General features: G+C 46.4%; 1 long non-coding RNA gene across 4 annotated transcripts in view; it reads right to left on the bottom strand.

Moving 5' to 3' along the window:
* LOC109300873 overlaps positions 1–13310 on the bottom strand; it is a 53309-nt gene extending 39999 nt beyond the window's left edge. For 2 of the 4 annotated variants that reach the window (XR_002098352.1, XR_002098353.1), the window contains exons 1-2: positions 13118–13310; positions 12355–12484 (exon numbers count right to left, since the gene is read on the bottom strand). This is a non-coding gene — a long non-coding RNA (uncharacterized LOC109300873). Of the gene's footprint in view, positions 1–2231; positions 3309–3424; positions 3809–12354; positions 12485–13117 lie in introns of those variants that run through there. The other 2 variants (XR_002098354.1, XR_002098355.1) reach the window with 2 other exon arrangements.
* Positions 13311–16912: the final 3602 nt, after the last annotated feature.

The raw sequence follows: 16912 nt of genomic DNA, 5'->3' as shown, positions 1-16912 counted from the left end.
CAGGGAGCTGATAACAGTGTCTATCACCTCATCAGCAAAACAACAGCCTCTTTCCATTAGTTTAAACTCTTCCTAAACAGCTTACCAGCTGACCTGTTGATTAGCTCCAAAATGCCCTAAGTGGTCATTTGCCTGACTGCCTGTCCCACTGAAATTGGAGACATGCACAGACACCTCTCACCATTCGGTAGCATACCACATGCCTAAGGTCCATGGGGCTGGGGTCCGTGCTGTGGGATATGGGAGGGAGGGAGTGGAGATTCCTGCTTAAGCAGTGAGCAGTGGGTGGGGGAGTAGGGCAGGGGGAAGCCAGGTGGACCCTGTTATGCCTGCAGTCTGTGCCAGAGCTCCAGCCAGGGAGCAGAGGAGAGGGGCCAGCCCTGCTGTGGAGCTAAAAGCCCCGCCCAGCCTAGACAGCGTGCCAGGATGCTGGGGGAGTCTGGTTTATCTTAAACCAGCAAGGGGTCTGGAACAGACATTGCATAAAACAGTTTGATCCAAATCAGTTAAGTCTGATACTGCATTCAACCAGGTTTATCTCAAACTGGTTTCACCCATTTTCAAACTGGTTTATGTGCATGGAACATCTGTTCTGTTACAGGCTTAAACCAGTTTCTGGTCACTTAAACTGGTTTATGTGTAATGTCTGTCCCTAGCCATAAGGTTTGTTGCTCTGTAATGGGACCATAGTGCACCATGTCATTCTCGCTAATTTTCCTGCCACACCAAAGGATGTGCATTCAGACATCCATGTTCCAGGCAGTCCTTTTCAAAAGGAAGCCAACTGTGTTTTCTTAAGCAAGTTGTCCAGGGTTCTTCCATTTCCACAATATGTTTTATATTTAATCCACAATTCTGCCGCCCTGTTAAGATTGATTTATATTTTATAGCAACAAGTAATTTAGATTTTATCATTTTAATATGTGCCAGAAATATTTCCCTCTTTGATCTCTAAAGTGGCTAAAGAACAGTGGCAATGGGATTTAAATATGTCTGTGTGTGCCTTGGCATTAACAGAATTTTATACTCTACCGTTGCTTTTTGTTAAAACAAAACAAAAAGCAAGAAGCCTGTGTAACATGGACTTTTAAAGATAATTCAATAAAAGGCTTAACTTAGGATTCCAAAGAAATCAATCTACAGCTAACTCTTTATATCTAATGCCTTGATTTTTCATTCCATCCCACTACAATACAGATGGAACAACTAAATGCTGTTCTGCAGAATGCTAGGTATTAATTATAGGAATACAAGGGACCTCAGGGATCATCTAGTCACACCCCTTTCACAAAATCAGGGATGAACTATTCCTAAAGTGCATCCTGGTTCACTGACTCAGGGCTCTCTGGCCCTGGCTTAAGCTGGAACTGTTCTTTTCATTAATAGCCAAAGCTTTCAAAGGTATGGTTCAGAGGCAACAATAGGGTTACTATATTTCTAGGTCCAAAAAAGAGTACATTTGTCACAGGGGATGGGGACAGGGGTGGGGAGGGAGAATATGATGGGTGGGGAGAGCAGGGGAATATGATGGAGGGGGACAGTGATATGCCAGTGTCCTGCCCCTGCCCATTCTGGTGCCCCTCACTGACAAGCCACCAGCCCCAGCTCTGCTGCTGCCTTTCACTCCAGACCCTCTGAACCCAGCAATGCCAGTGCCCCTCACTCCCAAACAGCAGTACCCTACCTCCCACCCCTTGCTGGTGCCCCTCACAGCTGACTCGCAGCCCCCTGGAGCTGCCAGTGTGCATGCACACACGCACTTTCTCTCTCTCTCTTGCTCGCTTTCTCTGTTTACATAGTTTCATAGTTTACCCGGTTTGCCGGAGCCCAAGCGGGGAGCATGTGACCCCCAACAGCCAATCATCTTACCTGCTGCTCCCAACCCCAAGCAGCCAGCCCGGGAGAGCAGAAAACCCAGACATTTGCTCTTATTTTAAAAACCCGCCTGCACGCAGCACAGGGGTCCAAAAAGAGGACATATTCAGGAAAATCCAGATGTAAGGTAACCCTAGGCAACAAGAACATAACCCTAGGAGGGTTACATTTAAAATGAAATGGATGCTCTAAAAAATTGTATTTACTTCACTTAATGGAAGTCACCCCTCCCCTCCCTCCCTCCCCTCCCCACCCCCCTTTTTACACTACTGCTTGCTGTTGAAGCTGGTTCCTTGGATAGAAAGGAATGCAAGAGCCCAGAATGGAGCTAGAATGAAAGAAAGCAAGAGGCAATACCACACTGTAACCCAGCAAGGAGGTTCCTCTCCTGTGAGGGGGTTTATACAGAATACATTAACATTATGCATTCATAAATTTGACACCAGTCTTTTTCACTCTACAGAATTCACAGAGACGATCATGGATGGCAGTTCAGAAAGGGCACTGCTTTCTTCAGAGATGTTTGTTGCCATAAATTAACCATTACTTATAATTGCTGTCACCCAAGCAAGAAAATGTATAAGCCTGCTGGGTTATATGAAGGCCTGTAGTTATGTGCCTGTAGGTTTGTATGCTTTTAGTCTATTCAGAATTGGCAGAGGTTGATTTACCAACACAGACTTAACCACAGAAATTTTTCAACAAGTGTTGACATATTCCCATTGTTGGATGGACACTAAATATCTGCTAATGTGTTCAATTTCATGCATCAGTATCTCAAATGACAGATATATTCAAGACTCATTTGGACTCTGCAAATTCAGCATACAGACACAAGTTCTCTATACCTGAAATCTGCTACTTTCTTAAATCTGTATATTTGTGAAGGAGATTTGTGGCAGCTGGGGTTATTCTGCTCCCCATGCTTTTGAGTGGGAGACACAGAAGTGTCCAAGATGCTTTATAGTCTAAAAGGTAGCTGCTGACTAAAGGATTTCATGTTCATGTGTATGGAATGTACACATCTTGCACTGGGATCTGTGTAGGCCAGTGCTCTGAGAAAGGGATTTACTTCAGTGTATCTCAATTCCCTGAGATGCCTTTTGTGAATGCAAATCCCACGTTCATCTTCAGTGATACAGAGTCTGACCTGAATTCATGGAAGTGCTAGGACTCCACATCAGTAAGCCTAAGTTTGGGATGCAGGTGAACAAAGGTACCTTGAAGAACTCCAGTTACCATAAGATAAATAACCTCCTTTGTCAAAGGGTAGTTTCATGTAAGTAGTTTGATCCTTCCTTGTCCCTATGTGTCTAGTTCTGTTCCTTTCTGATAATTAAGAATATGCATTTGTAGATGGAAGGGAATGAATGTCACAGTACAAACTTGGTTCCCTGCTGATAATTTCTTTTTCTCTTGCTGCTTGGAAATATCTGTTCAAGTGGAACAAAATATTAGCTTTATTCTATGGAAATTCAGTGCATGCAAATGAAATCAAGTTTCCTTGAGGCAAAAATCCCCTAACTGAATAAAAGTACCCCCTTGCCAGCTTCTGTGCTTGGTATGGTTTGTCACGCAATGGAGATATGAACTGCAAGACAGGCATTTTAATCTTCAAACTTGTAATTTTAATTCACACTGAGACTGTTGGGAACAAGGCTGCCAGGAAAATCATGAGTTGCTTCTGATGATTTTGCTTTAAGTAGAGCAGATAGTGGGTCATGACAAATGGAGAACTCCCTCCAGTGGGAGATTTATTGCATGAACTCTACTTGAAACTGTGCTCTTCTCATGACTGTCTCTCCTTGGCAGTAAATGCATTATAAGCTATTAATGTGTGCGGTTCCATTTATCCTCTTACAATAAATTCACAAGCATTTCTTAAAACAAAACTCTCTAAAGCACAATGTGTTTATCCTCAGGAAGCTGCACTCTGCAAAAGAAGGTGGAAAAGATCTAAATTGGAAACAAAGGGCTTGGATTCATGAAAGGGCCAAAGGTCAAATAGTTAGATGTAGAAAGAATTTGGACCCATTTAGCATGCATGGGAAGCTGTCCCATCCTCACTTTATACTCTATAGGATATAGCAGTAATGTGGCTGAAGAATGGAAGGACAGCATGTAAGGTATGAGTGTGGCCCTAGCATACTGCACTCTCAATACGAGTGGGAGAGCTATGTCAACAGCATGTACTTCCCAAAACAATCTGCATCCTTGGGGATCTTGTTATGATGTGCCTCTTGCAGCATAGGTTGTGTTAGATGGTAATGTGCTCCATTTGGGATCCAAGAGAAGTGAAATGTCAGGACACATACAGCAAAATAAGGTATTCTGTAAGCATGTTGGGCATATTCCAGCTCTTATCTCTCCTGTAGGTTTCTATACTCTTCAGGTAGCAACATTCTGCACCCATAAGTCCCTGTCATTTTAAATTGGTTTTCCTTATTACATTTTTGTGCTCAGCAAAAGTGATGGCGTGACAGCTCTAGTCATTTAAAATTCTCTCTTTATTTACACAATAAGGCAACAACACTGGAAAATTTCCCACAATGCTCCAACAAGATGCTTCAAGCTTTCTGAGTAGTGCCTATCTGTAAATGAGAGAGGTTAGTTCATGCTCCAGGCCCATTCACTTTTGGTTTTAGTGCTGAAGTACCTTAGCTGCCAATATGATGGTTGTATTTGAAATATAGGTGCTTGTAGGAACTAAAGTTCCACAAAGACTGATGAGTTCTTTTCACAGGGTTAAGCTGGGTGACAGCTGATGTGCCTGGATCTCAAGAAATGTTGCATAGGTGAAAAGTTGCATATCTCATCACTCTTAGCCATCTGTGAGGTATGTAGATCTCTAATTAAAAGGAGATTTCATTCTGCTTATTTCATCTTGCATATAGAGGAGCCTTGTGTGTTGCAAGGTGTGATAGGGAACCCCTTCCCTTGTCGCTAGGAAGAGGGAGTGTAGCTGGAGCAAATGGCAGAAAGCCTGAAAACAAGAGGCAGCAGGTGTGAGCGGCCTGTGTAAACTGAGCCACTGCCTAGCAGTCAGGCTGCTGATGGGGGAATCAGCAGCACCTGAGCCCTGGGAGTGGTGGCTGGGTCAGATGTCTGTAAAGGAGCTGGTTTTGGAGTGATGTAAGTCCAGCCTCTGGACATGGAGGGTGACATTCTGACCCTGGCTGTCATGCGGCAAGAGCTCCAAACAAAATTGACTTCAGACAATGAGTGTGGCCAGCCATAGGTACCTGAGGGGGCTGGAGAATCAACCCTGTCCTAGGTAGGAGGACTAGAGGATACAGAGACCCGAGGAGGGGTTTATGATTGAGTTGGAACTATTTGGGTTGGTGTTCTGTATTGGAGTTCTACTGGAGCTTTGGATAGTGGCAACAGGGGAGATTTGGAGGCCATGTGACATGGTACTAGGCATGCTGTGCAGAATGAGACATGATCTAGGCAGGGACATGAAGCGCTGAGGCCTGGGAGCTGACATCCAAGGCAGTGGACCTGGGCTGAGGGCTTGGCCAGACAAAAGGGGATCAAGGCCAGGTTGGCTGAAACCCTGACAAGTGTTCTAAGGCCTGAGGGAGAGGCTGTCCTAAAGGGGAAGCACCCCAAGGGAAGCATGGAGGCCCCAGGACTGAGCCTGGGTGGAGAAGCTTCAGGATGGAGCCAAAACAGGGGGACAGCCACAGAAGCTATTCCCAACCTCCAGGGATAGCCTACCCAGAATATTAGCAGTAACATAAAAAGCATGGTAGGTGATTGATTGGAGGCAAGGAGTGGGGGCAGGGAGACCAGCAGGCAAGTCTGACCCTGGTGGGCATCAGGCACCAAGGTTGACCCACGAGCTTGCTACACAACACAGCCGTCTATTTGTTTCTGCTCACAAACAGATTATCAAATGGAGATACAGTCATACTGTCACAGAGAATGCTACCTCTACTTGTTTGCCTTTATCTGAAAGAGCTCACTGAAAAGTATGTGGTTTGCTTGATGCATATGGGAGAAAAAGTACAGCCAGCCAGCTTTTATTTTGTTTTCTCCAATGTACAAAAACAAAACCAAAGTAATGCTGCCCTCACAGAAGATTGCTGAATTGAAATATTGTATGTATTAGGGCTGGCCAATTCTGGAGATGCTGGGGATTGTGTGCTGCATGGGATTCTAGGGCTAGGGACAGACATTACACATAAACCAGTTTAAGTGATCAGAAACTGGTTTAAACCTGTAACAGAAAAGAAGCTCAGTGCACATAAGCCAGTTTCAAAATGGCCGAAACCGGTTTGAGATAAACCTGGTTGAATGTACTAATAGACTTAATTGATTGAGCTCAAACCAGTTTATGCAATGTCTGTTCTAGACTCCTTCTTAGTTTAAGTTAAACTTGAGTCCCCCAGCATCTTGGCATGCTCTCTGGGCTGGGCTCTCGGCTGCAGTGGAGCAGGGCTGGGTCTGCCCCTTACTCCTTAGCCAGAGCAGGGACAAGTAGGGTGGGGGCCTGGCCAGATGCTGGCCCTGCAAAGGATCAGGGAAGAGGTTCATTCCCCCTACTCCTTCCCCTGTCCTGCCAGGATGACTTGCATTTCTCCATTGGCTGCTCCAGTGTCGGTGGCATGGCCAGCCCCGGGCAGAGGCCTGGAGTGAACTGGCAAGGTAGGGGGTTGAATTCCCCCCTCCCTATCCCACAGACCCAAGCTGGGTTCTGCCTAGCACTCCTCCCCTCACTGACACAGTGGTAGGGGCACAGCCAGATACTGGCTGGCATGGCCCCATTAGATGCAGGGCAGGGAGGGAAGTTATTCCCTTCTCTACACCCACTGCCCCTGGGGGACCACAGCAGGGTCTGTCCACCCTGACGACCACCACTACTGCTGCTTGCTCCCTGCACGGGGATGAGCAGCGATAAGTTCTCCCCTGCCCCATCTGGCAGACATTGGAGGGAGGGGGGTTCCCCTCCCTGCCTCCTCACCTAGGGGCCCTGCTGGCCGGGCTCTGGCTGCACTCCCACCTTGCCACTCGAGTGGCAAGGAGGCACAGCTGTGACAGGGCAGCAGCCCCTATCATAGTGTCTGAGGAGTATGAGCCTCATCCCAGTGTGGGGGCTGCAAGCGGGGGTCAGTCCTGCTGTGGATTGAGGTGAGGCTGGGGCTTGGAGGGGGGCATCACCCCCCCAACCTCCCCCAGTGCTGCTGCCACTGCTGCTCACCTTGTGCAGTCTGTGGCAGCTTTCCCTGGCTGTGGTGTGCCCCCCCCCCGGGAAGAGGCTCATACTCCAGAACACCGTGACAGGGGCTGCTGCCTCTGTCAGGGTCACTTGCCCCTTGCCACTTCAGTGGCAGGGGTGGGGCCAGAGGCTGGCTGGCATGGCCCCTTAAGTAAGAGGCAGGGAGGGGGATTATTCCTCCCTCTGCCCTGAGGGGAGTGCAGTGGGGTTTGCTCACCCTGATTGCCATCACTGCCACTTGTTCAGATGCTGGAGGTAGGGGAGAAATAATCCCCCTCTCCCTGTCCTGCTAGTTAAGGGGCCCTGCTGGCCAGCCTCTGGCCCTGGAGTGGTTAGGGGGTGCAACCACTATCACAGTGTCCTTGAGTGTGAGCCTCTTCCGGGGGGGGGTGGGTAAGGCGGCATTCTGTGGGTGGGGAAAGCTTCTGCAGACTGCATGAGGTGAACAGCAACAGTGACAGTGCTGGGGAGAGTTTGGGGGGTGATGACCCCCTTCTAGCCCTGGTGCTGCTGCACACTGTAGTTCGTGGGACCTTTGAGCCCCGCTCATGGCCCCCCATCCAGGAAGAGGCTTGCGCTCCCTGGACTAGGAGAGGGGCTGCTGTCCTATCAGGGACCTGCCCCCTTGCCGCTTCAGCGGCAGGGCAGGGGCATGGCCAGAGCCCAGCTGGCAGGGTCCCATAGGCAGGGGGTTTGCTCCTCCCTCTGACATCTGGTGGAGGGGCAGGAGAGGGCTTATCTTGCTGCTCAGCCCTGGAGGCAGTGGGGGTAGAGGGGGCAATAACCCCCCTTCCTTCCCCCTTGTCTCAGTGGGCCATGCCAGTTGGTGTTTGGCCATGCCATGGTCCTGCCACTCCAGCAGTGAGGTAGCTTGCAGTGGACCCTGGCTCAGGTCCATGCCAGTGGGACAGGGAGGCAGGAATTGAACCCTTGCCTGGCCATTTCATTCCAAGATACTGCTGGGGCTGGCCATGACCCCCAGCACAGCTTCCCTGCAGCCCAGGGCTACTCTAGTGCCCCCCAGCTCCTGGACTGAGCCACTTTAGGCATGTGCCTGCATTTTGTGAATATTTGTTCACTTGCAAATTGGTTCAATCTAGGCATGTTAGACTAACTTAAGCAATCAGGCTCTGGCTTTTTGAATGTCTGTCCCAAGCCCTTATGTGCTGTGCTATGGGTGCCCACCATGCCACATCACAAAGGCATTCGCTCTCCCATTGCACCATGCTGCACTGTGTGGATTTCCCCACATACCACAAGCTCCCTGGTTCCCACAGGGTGAGCTGCCCTGCATCCAGGGGCAGGAGCAGAAGCTCAAAAAGGGAGGGAGGGCCTGGAGACATAGCAACAGCAGCAGCTGGTGCTGTGGCGGGGGAGCAGTATCCAGGTAGGAGTGTGCAGGTGGCAAATTTAATGCCTTGTGGGCTAGGCCTGCACAAAGCGGCTAGTATTCACTTCGGATTTGGCCAATTCAGGGGACAGTGATTTGATTTGGTGATTCAAGTCACTGTCCTGAATCGATTAGACTGAATCTGATTCAGAGATTTGCTTGCCACTGAATCTCCGAATTGGATCCATCCCCCACCCGCTCTCCCAGCACTATCAATGGCTGCCCCACCCAGTCCCAGCTCCCAGCTCTTTGAAAAAAAAAAAAGCCTGGCACTCACTGGATGATGCCAGATGATCCCTGCTGCCCCCACTGCCCCACACTACATGGGGGGCTCTGTCACGAGCCCACTGCCCACTCTCTCAGCCCCAGCTCCTGGCTCTTTAAAAAGAAAAAAACCCCCAAACTCCCTACTCACTGGCTCCTGCCAGGTGGGGGGATGATTCCTGATGCCCCCACTGCCCCGTGCTACATGGGGGGGGGCTCTGCCACAAGCCCCCAGAAACTCTGATGGCCACTGCAGCAGCCGGTGGGACAGGGCTTTTTTTTTTTTTTTTTAATGAGCCAGGAGCTGGAACCAGGTAGGGCAGCCATGGGGTGGGTGGGGCTGGGACAATGTGTGGGGGTCGGGGAGGCTGAGAGAGCAGGCAAGGGATGGATCCCCCCATGGTCCCCTCCTCCAGCCCCCTCTCCCCTGCTCCCTACTTAACAGCATTGAGTCCGGGTCCAGCTGCCTGCAGCAGTCAGTGAGGACTGCCTGAATCTCTGAAGCTCTCTGAATCTTTTCCGAATTGATTTGGAGAGCTTCGAATTGATTCAGACCTTTTAACTGGTCTCCTGATTTGATTCGGATTTGGAGATTCAGCCGCTGAATCAGGCCGAATCTCCTCTGAATCAAATCAGCACCCAAAGCTTCGCACAGCCCTATTGGACAGCCCTGGTTTGTACCATGCTTGTTTTCTGTACAAGCAGAACAAAATACAGAGGAGAAAGGAAAGTGATTCTTTGTAACAGCTAGTGAAAAATATCTGCCCAGTGCTTCACTGCAGTGTAAGGAAGCATACAGGATAAATGCTTCTTAGAAGAATGGGGTTCTTGGCCCCATGTCATGTCATGTACCAACATGTTAGCTCTGGACTAGAACATTTATTTCTAATGTATAAATAATAAAAATGAGTACTGAGAAGGCACTGGGCTCACATTCTTTGATTATCCCCATCACTCAAGCAGCTGCCTTTTTGTCTGAGGTATCCTGCTTCTGAAGGTCTTTTTGATTTGTGAATCTAATTCAATAAAAGTATTCTGCTTTTCTGTCTATATTGAGCATGTTATAAATTACTCAGCTCCCAGCTAATGGAAAGATAATAGCCTTGCTCTGTTATTAGTTGCCAGCCTTCTGTTAAATTTGGAGTTTGAGCAAGATTGGAAGAGGAGGAAAGGACAGAGGCATGGTAACAGGGGTTAATGGTTGAATAAGGCAGGAGGACATTGCTGGAATATTGTATTAGCATAGAAAGTGGGATTTACTCCCATGAGGGTTCAGTGAATGCCCTGAATGTGAAGTATCTGGAGTACAATCTTTACCTGAGACATGAGAACTAGCCCTCTTGCAGATGCCAAGAGTTACAGTGCATTTTTCATCTGTCAACCCTCATAAAAGGAGATTATGCTAATTCCAAATGGATAAGAAAGTCATCTTCTCATTTCAGGATCCTGATAGCAATGTTTCAGCATTGGTAAAAATCTGACAGGCAAAACATTTTCACACCATTTCTCCCCTAATAAGACAGTGGCAGCAAGTTCAGACCCTGCTAAATACCACATCAGAGTGAAAAGGGCCAGATTGAGTGGCAGAAGGGCATTTTTTTAAACTGAGTCAGTAACTCTGGCTTGCAGTGTCTACACACTTTCAAGCTGCTAATCAGAGATTTGACAAATTTCCCTTTTTAACTTTTTATGGCATATGCTTTAAAACAAACAAATACTAGCTTATTCCCATGCACAGCCTTTACCGTATCTGCACCCACCCTCAAACTTTGTTGCCAAGGGTCCTGCTGCATCTTTATCCTTTCCCATAGATGCTGCCTTTACATGGACCGTGAGGGGCTGCTGAACTCAAGGAGCACTACAAACCCTTCACAGGAAATGCTGTTTATGTCCATACTCTGAAAAAGGCCAGTTCTCATGGCAACCAGATTTTCCCCACAGACATGCTTATTGTTTTCCCACACTCCCCCCTTCTGTGTAAAAGTTACGTAACCCCAGTGGAGCAGAATGGTTTAAAAAAAAATCTAATTGGAATGCAAACTGCACCCACTTTGACACTTAGTTACCTTCCATGCTGTTGAATATTGTTTCACAAACACAGAGAGACCTGTACATGACACAACTCTTTTTGAGCAGCTTGTTCCACAAGAGTGCCTGAAGGGTTCCTCAACTGCATGGGGAACAATCCTTATTAGCCTATCACTGTTGCAAAGCAAGGCATTTGTGACCCCCCCCAAATTTTTTTTTTTACACAACACAAAATTACCCTGTAGAACTCATTGTCCCATTTTGGAGACCAGGCATTATATCATCAAGGGCATCAAAGCACTGTTTTTCTATCCCACCTTCAGATCTGAAAGGCCATTGGCGGGGGATGGAAACTGGCCTTTAGAATAATTTGGAACATAAAAGGCATGGACAGAAGTGACAATTTTTTGCCCACTCTGGCCCTTGAACGTGCTCTACAGCTGTGACCAGACAGAAGTGTATAGCTGCAAAGTGCTTTAAAAGGGCCAGATCCTGCAAAAATCTGAACTCTTATTTCAGAGCGAGTTTGGTTTGGGGATTTTTTCTGTTGGGGCCTGAGGTAGGGGCTCCAAACTGCCCACCCCACCTCCCATCCACCCACTAAAATGAGCTCCCCTGTTCCCTTCCCCGCTTCCTATTATGAAAACAGCTCAGAGCCTGGGAGGGAAGACTGGCCATTGCTAGGGGAAACTGGCTGAAGACTCATTTCCTAACCTCCCCTCCCCCCTGGACCCAGCAGTGAACTTCTGTTTGGTGTGCGGGATTGTTGTAACTCAGATTGTTGTAACTCAAAGCGTTATGAGTTACAGCAGGGAGCTGTTTTTCTGTCTGTGCCCTTAAAGGACCTGCTTTGCTGATCAGGCTTAACATAGCTCATCATGCTCTGAACCTGCTACCCAACTACCCCATGATGTCCCTGACTGTAGTATGTGGAGAAATCAGTGGCATAGTGATAACTACACCAGGTCTACATCCATAACAAGGGAGTCCTCAGCCACTGCCCTAAAGCAGCTTTAGCTCTTTATAAAAATGATAGAAACTTCATGTTGGGAGTAAGATGGGTTTTTTCACAATTTTTTACAACAGCTTTTCACAGTTTTCAGTCATCTGCTAAGAGGAACCAATGATGTGGCCCTAATCAGCAGGACCCACAGGAAAACTATACACTAACTTGTACTATACAGTCATCCTCAAACTGTCAGGCTAAACACTTATAAGTGTATAAGCTCTCAAATGTTACAGCATGGTCCAACAACTGTCCAAAATTAGAAAGGCACTCCCCTTATGGAACAACTATTCATTATGGGATTACTGGCATTTTACGCTGACCCATGGGGCACTGTGTGCACTTTGAGCAAGGTTATTATACTAGAGAAATCTTTGTTCTGATCCAATATGACAGTTCTAGTCTCCTGATTGTTATTGGTCCCAGGACTGGCTGCAGTGCTTTGTATTTTGTAGGAAATGAATCATTTTGTAAGCCCATATACTGCAAAACGGTCTAATAACAATGAGATTATCTTTTTATACTGAGAAACTATATAGCATTACCCCAAATTTAGATTATTTTATTTACCTGCGTTATGGTCATGAGGGTCACTGTAGATGGAAGCCAGGGAAAACAAGGAGAAAATGACAAAAGCCAACAAGATGAAAGCTACTTCTAGGTTTGTGAAAGGCAGCTCCATGAACTGTTAATGTTTCACCTAGAATGAAATGTAAACGTTTACATGTCATGTTGTAGAGGAAGAATGGTTTGAATAGAGTAGCTTAGTTTTCCGTCAGGAGGATATTAGATCCTGGTCAAACTGGTTAAGTGACTTTAGCAGTCAAGGAAACAATTCTGTTTGCTCACAGAAGGAAGGCAGATCCTGTACTAACCCCATGCAAAGTACAGTAAGGAGCTTTTCTCTGTGGCACATTTAGAGTTTGGGGGTCAATCTAGAGTAGCAATTTTGAGAGTAGCATTGAAAAAAAGCTCCACATAGCTGAAGTTATTTTATTACAGGAAGGTAATTCTTGGTCCCTCTAAAATAAAACTGAGTTAAGAAAGGAAAATATCATACTAGAAATCTGCAGGAAAGTGGGGCAGAAAGAAACAAGCAAGCCTGAGCCTTTCTTCAGGTTCAGAAAGGGTACAGTCAAATTGAAGCTAGTGGCCTAGTCCAGGAACCCTAAAGTCAATGGGAGTTTGGAATGCTGAGTTCATCACGAAATTAGCTGCTACTAGCAATCCATTGTAATAAAAAAACCAATACATTTGTATAGTAAGTGCTCAGAAACTACGAAGCAGATGATTAGAAAGAATAAGATGGAAAAAAAGGAAAGTCTCCACTTACTGACTGCCAGGGTTTGGTGTGTGTATTCCAAGGATCTCTTGGCCTGAAGTTTTAAAATTGACACATTCTTATAAAATGACTCAGCAGCATGACCTTGAACTAATCACTCTGAGTCGGGAGTATTTAGTGCAGTGTGGTTTCCTGATGCTTTTCATTTGCTGCTTTCCACATGCAAGGTACAGTACACATCATAATAGAGGCTCAAGTGGTGAAAGTGCTAAAAAGGTTGCATACTTCAACAAGTGCTTTCCTCACACCTACCTACAGGATTGTAATAACGTTCATGTAAATAGCAGCAACAGAAGGTGGAGAATTGTTGTGTGGGCTTTCAGTACTGAGTACTCTACATTGTAAAACGTTTTGAATTGTAAACTGTAGTAAAATATTAACATAGTAAGGATGCAGTTAGGATGCAGGATCCTGCAAACATAGGATGCAGTTTTATTGCTAAGGAATAGAAGCGAATGTTTAAGCAGTACACAAAATACAAAATGATTAAAATGCACAGCTTTGATACAAATATAAGAATTTGTATTTATAAAAGCTTGTTTAAAGTTGAAGAGTATCAAAGCTCTTTACAAACCTTTAGAAGAACGCAGGGGCACAGAAAGGTGAGGGCAAAATACCTGTATGAAATAATAGGGGCCTGATGTCACTGAACTGTTTAGCATCCTATTCCCCTCAGATTAACATGAATTTACACTGCTCTATTCTCTCCTTTTCTAACCCCCAGCTAATGCTGCCTTGCTAGGTTTAAAGCTTTTGTTCATGTGTATAATGCATCCTTTATATACAATATGTATAATGTATCTGAGTGCAGAATTATGAGAGAGAGCATAAACCTACTGTGCTTTCATTGAGTTTTCAGACTCCATTTACACTTTCTTTTTTAAAAGCTGGCTTGTAGAGAAAAAGAAAAGTTTGTACCCTTATTTACTTAAAGATAGATAAATATTACTGGAAAGGTTGCTTTAAAAGGGTTTTATTTCCTTCCAGCTTTTTACACTTGAAGTACCAGATCTATTCTACTATGGCTCCACTGAAGAAGTCTTTGGAGACCTAGCGACGTTATGATAGCGACACAGACTGAAAACAGATCAACTAGGAGGGAAGGGACTTTTATTTAGATAGTTTCAACTCTTTAGGTTGAATTCAGAGGTGTTGTGTGATAAGTTAGTTTTCCTAAATATTATATATCCCTAAACTGGATGTAATTAAATCTGAGTTTTACTCTTATGCTTAGACTTACAGTTACTTGACAGCCTACCCTCTGTCCTGCCTGAGAAAGGGGAAGGCTGTCACTTGGCAGACAGCCCAGGGAGGGTTTCAGCCCCAGAAGAAAGCCCCCCCCACTTCCCCTCATCAGTTGACTGGCAAGAAGGGGGCTTTCTCTTGCAGTTCTTGCCCCAGGATAATAGTTCCCACTCCTTTCTGACCCAGAATAGTACAGGGAGAGAAGGGGACATTCTGCTGTGGTGGCAAGGCTCTGGGATCCTTGCTGCTCTGTCACAGCATCTAGCTCTGCCCCGCATTGCTTCAGGTCATCGTGGAGCAGTGTGGGCAAGGCAGGAGCATTCTGCAATGGCAGCAAGGCTTGGCATAGCAGTCTGCCTCATCCCACACTGCTCTGGGTTGACCCTGAGCATTGAGGGAAAGGTGGGGATGTTTTGCCACAGCAGCAACCCCTTCCAGGAGCATTCCCACTGCAGGAGAATGCTCCCCTCCCACCACCTCCTGTCAACCAACTAATTGATGGGAAATTGAACCATTCTTCCACTGGGGGAACCCATTCCTGGAAGGTCACCCCAATCAAATGACTGGCAGTAGGTGGGGATAATTTTTCGGAACAGGGTCCCCACAGGGCTCTCTGACAGCTTGCTCCTAAGTGGGCTATCAGGGAACGAGTGCTTTCCTTCCCTCCTTCCTTCTCCCTTGGAGAGAGGTATGGAAAGCAGAAGACTGAGACATTGGGCATCTTTCACACCCAAGACAAGCATTCTTATTAGATCAGGAGAAGGAAACTCTTCCTCATAGATCTAACTACATATTTGCAGAAGGGCCAAGTCTCTTTTGCAAAAAATCTCTCCCAACATCTGTACAGCAATTTTTGCACTGTCTGTTCATGGCCTTACGTGGCTACCATTAACTTTCCATATGCACACTGTTAGTGCTTAGAATGGCTCCAATAGGTACTTTGTGGAGTAAGCCATATTTTTTAGAGCTTGTGTTAGTTTTTACTGCAAGTGGCCACACGGGAAAGTAGTATGTAGTAGAAAATGTGCTGTAAAATTTCACCTTGATTTACTGCATCATAAATACTCCCCTGTAGGAAGCCCTAATCTGGAGGGAAATTTTTTTTTCTTCCATTAATGCTTCTTTCTAGTTCTCACTGTGTGAATTATATTAACAACCGTTTCAAACTCTATGGGCCTTTTTCTACTAACACATTTTATTAACTGTTTAGAGAAAAAATCTTTGTTAAAGATTGAAGCATCTTGTCTCTTTACTTGAGGGATGAGAAATCCAATTGCATTTCTCTAGTTTAACAGATAATCCTTTCCCAAAAATAAGGAAGGCAACATATAATATTTTTGATGCCTACTAGATGCAAACAGAAAAAGAAGCTGTAATAACACAAATATAAACAACAATTTAATTATCTGGTTCTTCAGTTCTTATGCACACAAAGAAATGGCCCAAACTATTAATTTCCTTTGAAGGGCCTATTTCATCAGACTGAGCAAATTTTATTTATAATCCTGTCTTCTGATTTTTTGTTAATTAAATCCCGTATCAGCCATTCATAAATTTCATAGACGTTAGGGCTGGAAGGGACCTCACGAGATCATCGGGTCCAGCTCCCTGCCATTATTTTCCCCAGACTGAACTCAGGCTGAAGACCTGCAATCGCTCACATCATCATATTTTGACCCTTTTAACATATTGCCAATATATGGTTGTCCTCCATCATTCCTCCGAACTTTCACCATGTCTTAAAATTATTAAAATAGTAATAATTGAGAGTATTCCTGAGAAGCTCTTTGTTATGAGGTTTGCAGATCTAGTGATTTAGGATGTACACAGAAGGAAGGGACTTGTAATAGCACTGTAACTTTTGTGCTTTACACAGAGCATTAAAAGTTACAGTGCAATCAAACACAACAGCCTTTTGGCATGGGGGAGAGGGGGGGGCTCAGAGCTTCCCTGCACTGGCCAAGGCTAGGAGGCAGAGGGCGCTGTCACATTCCTCCCAGCATGTTCTGCAGGCCCTGGGAACTGCCAGAGACTGCCGAGCACAGCCAAAGAGGCTAGCAATAGCCAAGCAGCCTGCCTGCCCGGGGCTGCTGTAGCCAGTGACAGCCTTTCATCCCAGCCCCACCTCCTGCCTCTGGCCACAAAGTGCCACAGCTTGGGTGAGGGGATGGGGGTGTCTCCCCCACAACGTTCCCAGGACTGGAGTAGTCAGCAGCCCAGCCAGGTGTGCTGTGTGGGGGGAGAGGCACACCCGGAGGAGAAAGCAGCTGGGGGAGACCTATCTCGGTGCTGTGTGCCCAGCTGGGCTGCCAGCTCCCTCAGTCCTAGGGGCACACCGCAGGAAGAGACATCATTCTCCCTTCCTTCTGCTCAGGGTGGTTCTCAACTGGCTAGAAGGAGGTGAGGCTGGGATGAGAAGCTGTCACTGAGAGTCCCAGGGCAGGGCTGGCCTGGCACTCGGGCAGGCAGAGGAGACAAGCTCTGCCTACCGAAGGCTAGAGCATAGGCCTGTGCAGAGGCCCATGGGATGCAGGTGGCATC

This window comes from Gavialis gangeticus, unplaced genomic scaffold (genome assembly GCF_001723915.1).
Source record: "Gavialis gangeticus isolate Ggan-Ray unplaced genomic scaffold, GavGan_comp1, whole genome shotgun sequence".
NCBI lineage: Eukaryota > Metazoa > Chordata > Crocodylia > Gavialidae > Gavialis > Gavialis gangeticus.
This window is presented reverse-complemented; position numbering and strand designations above follow the sequence as displayed.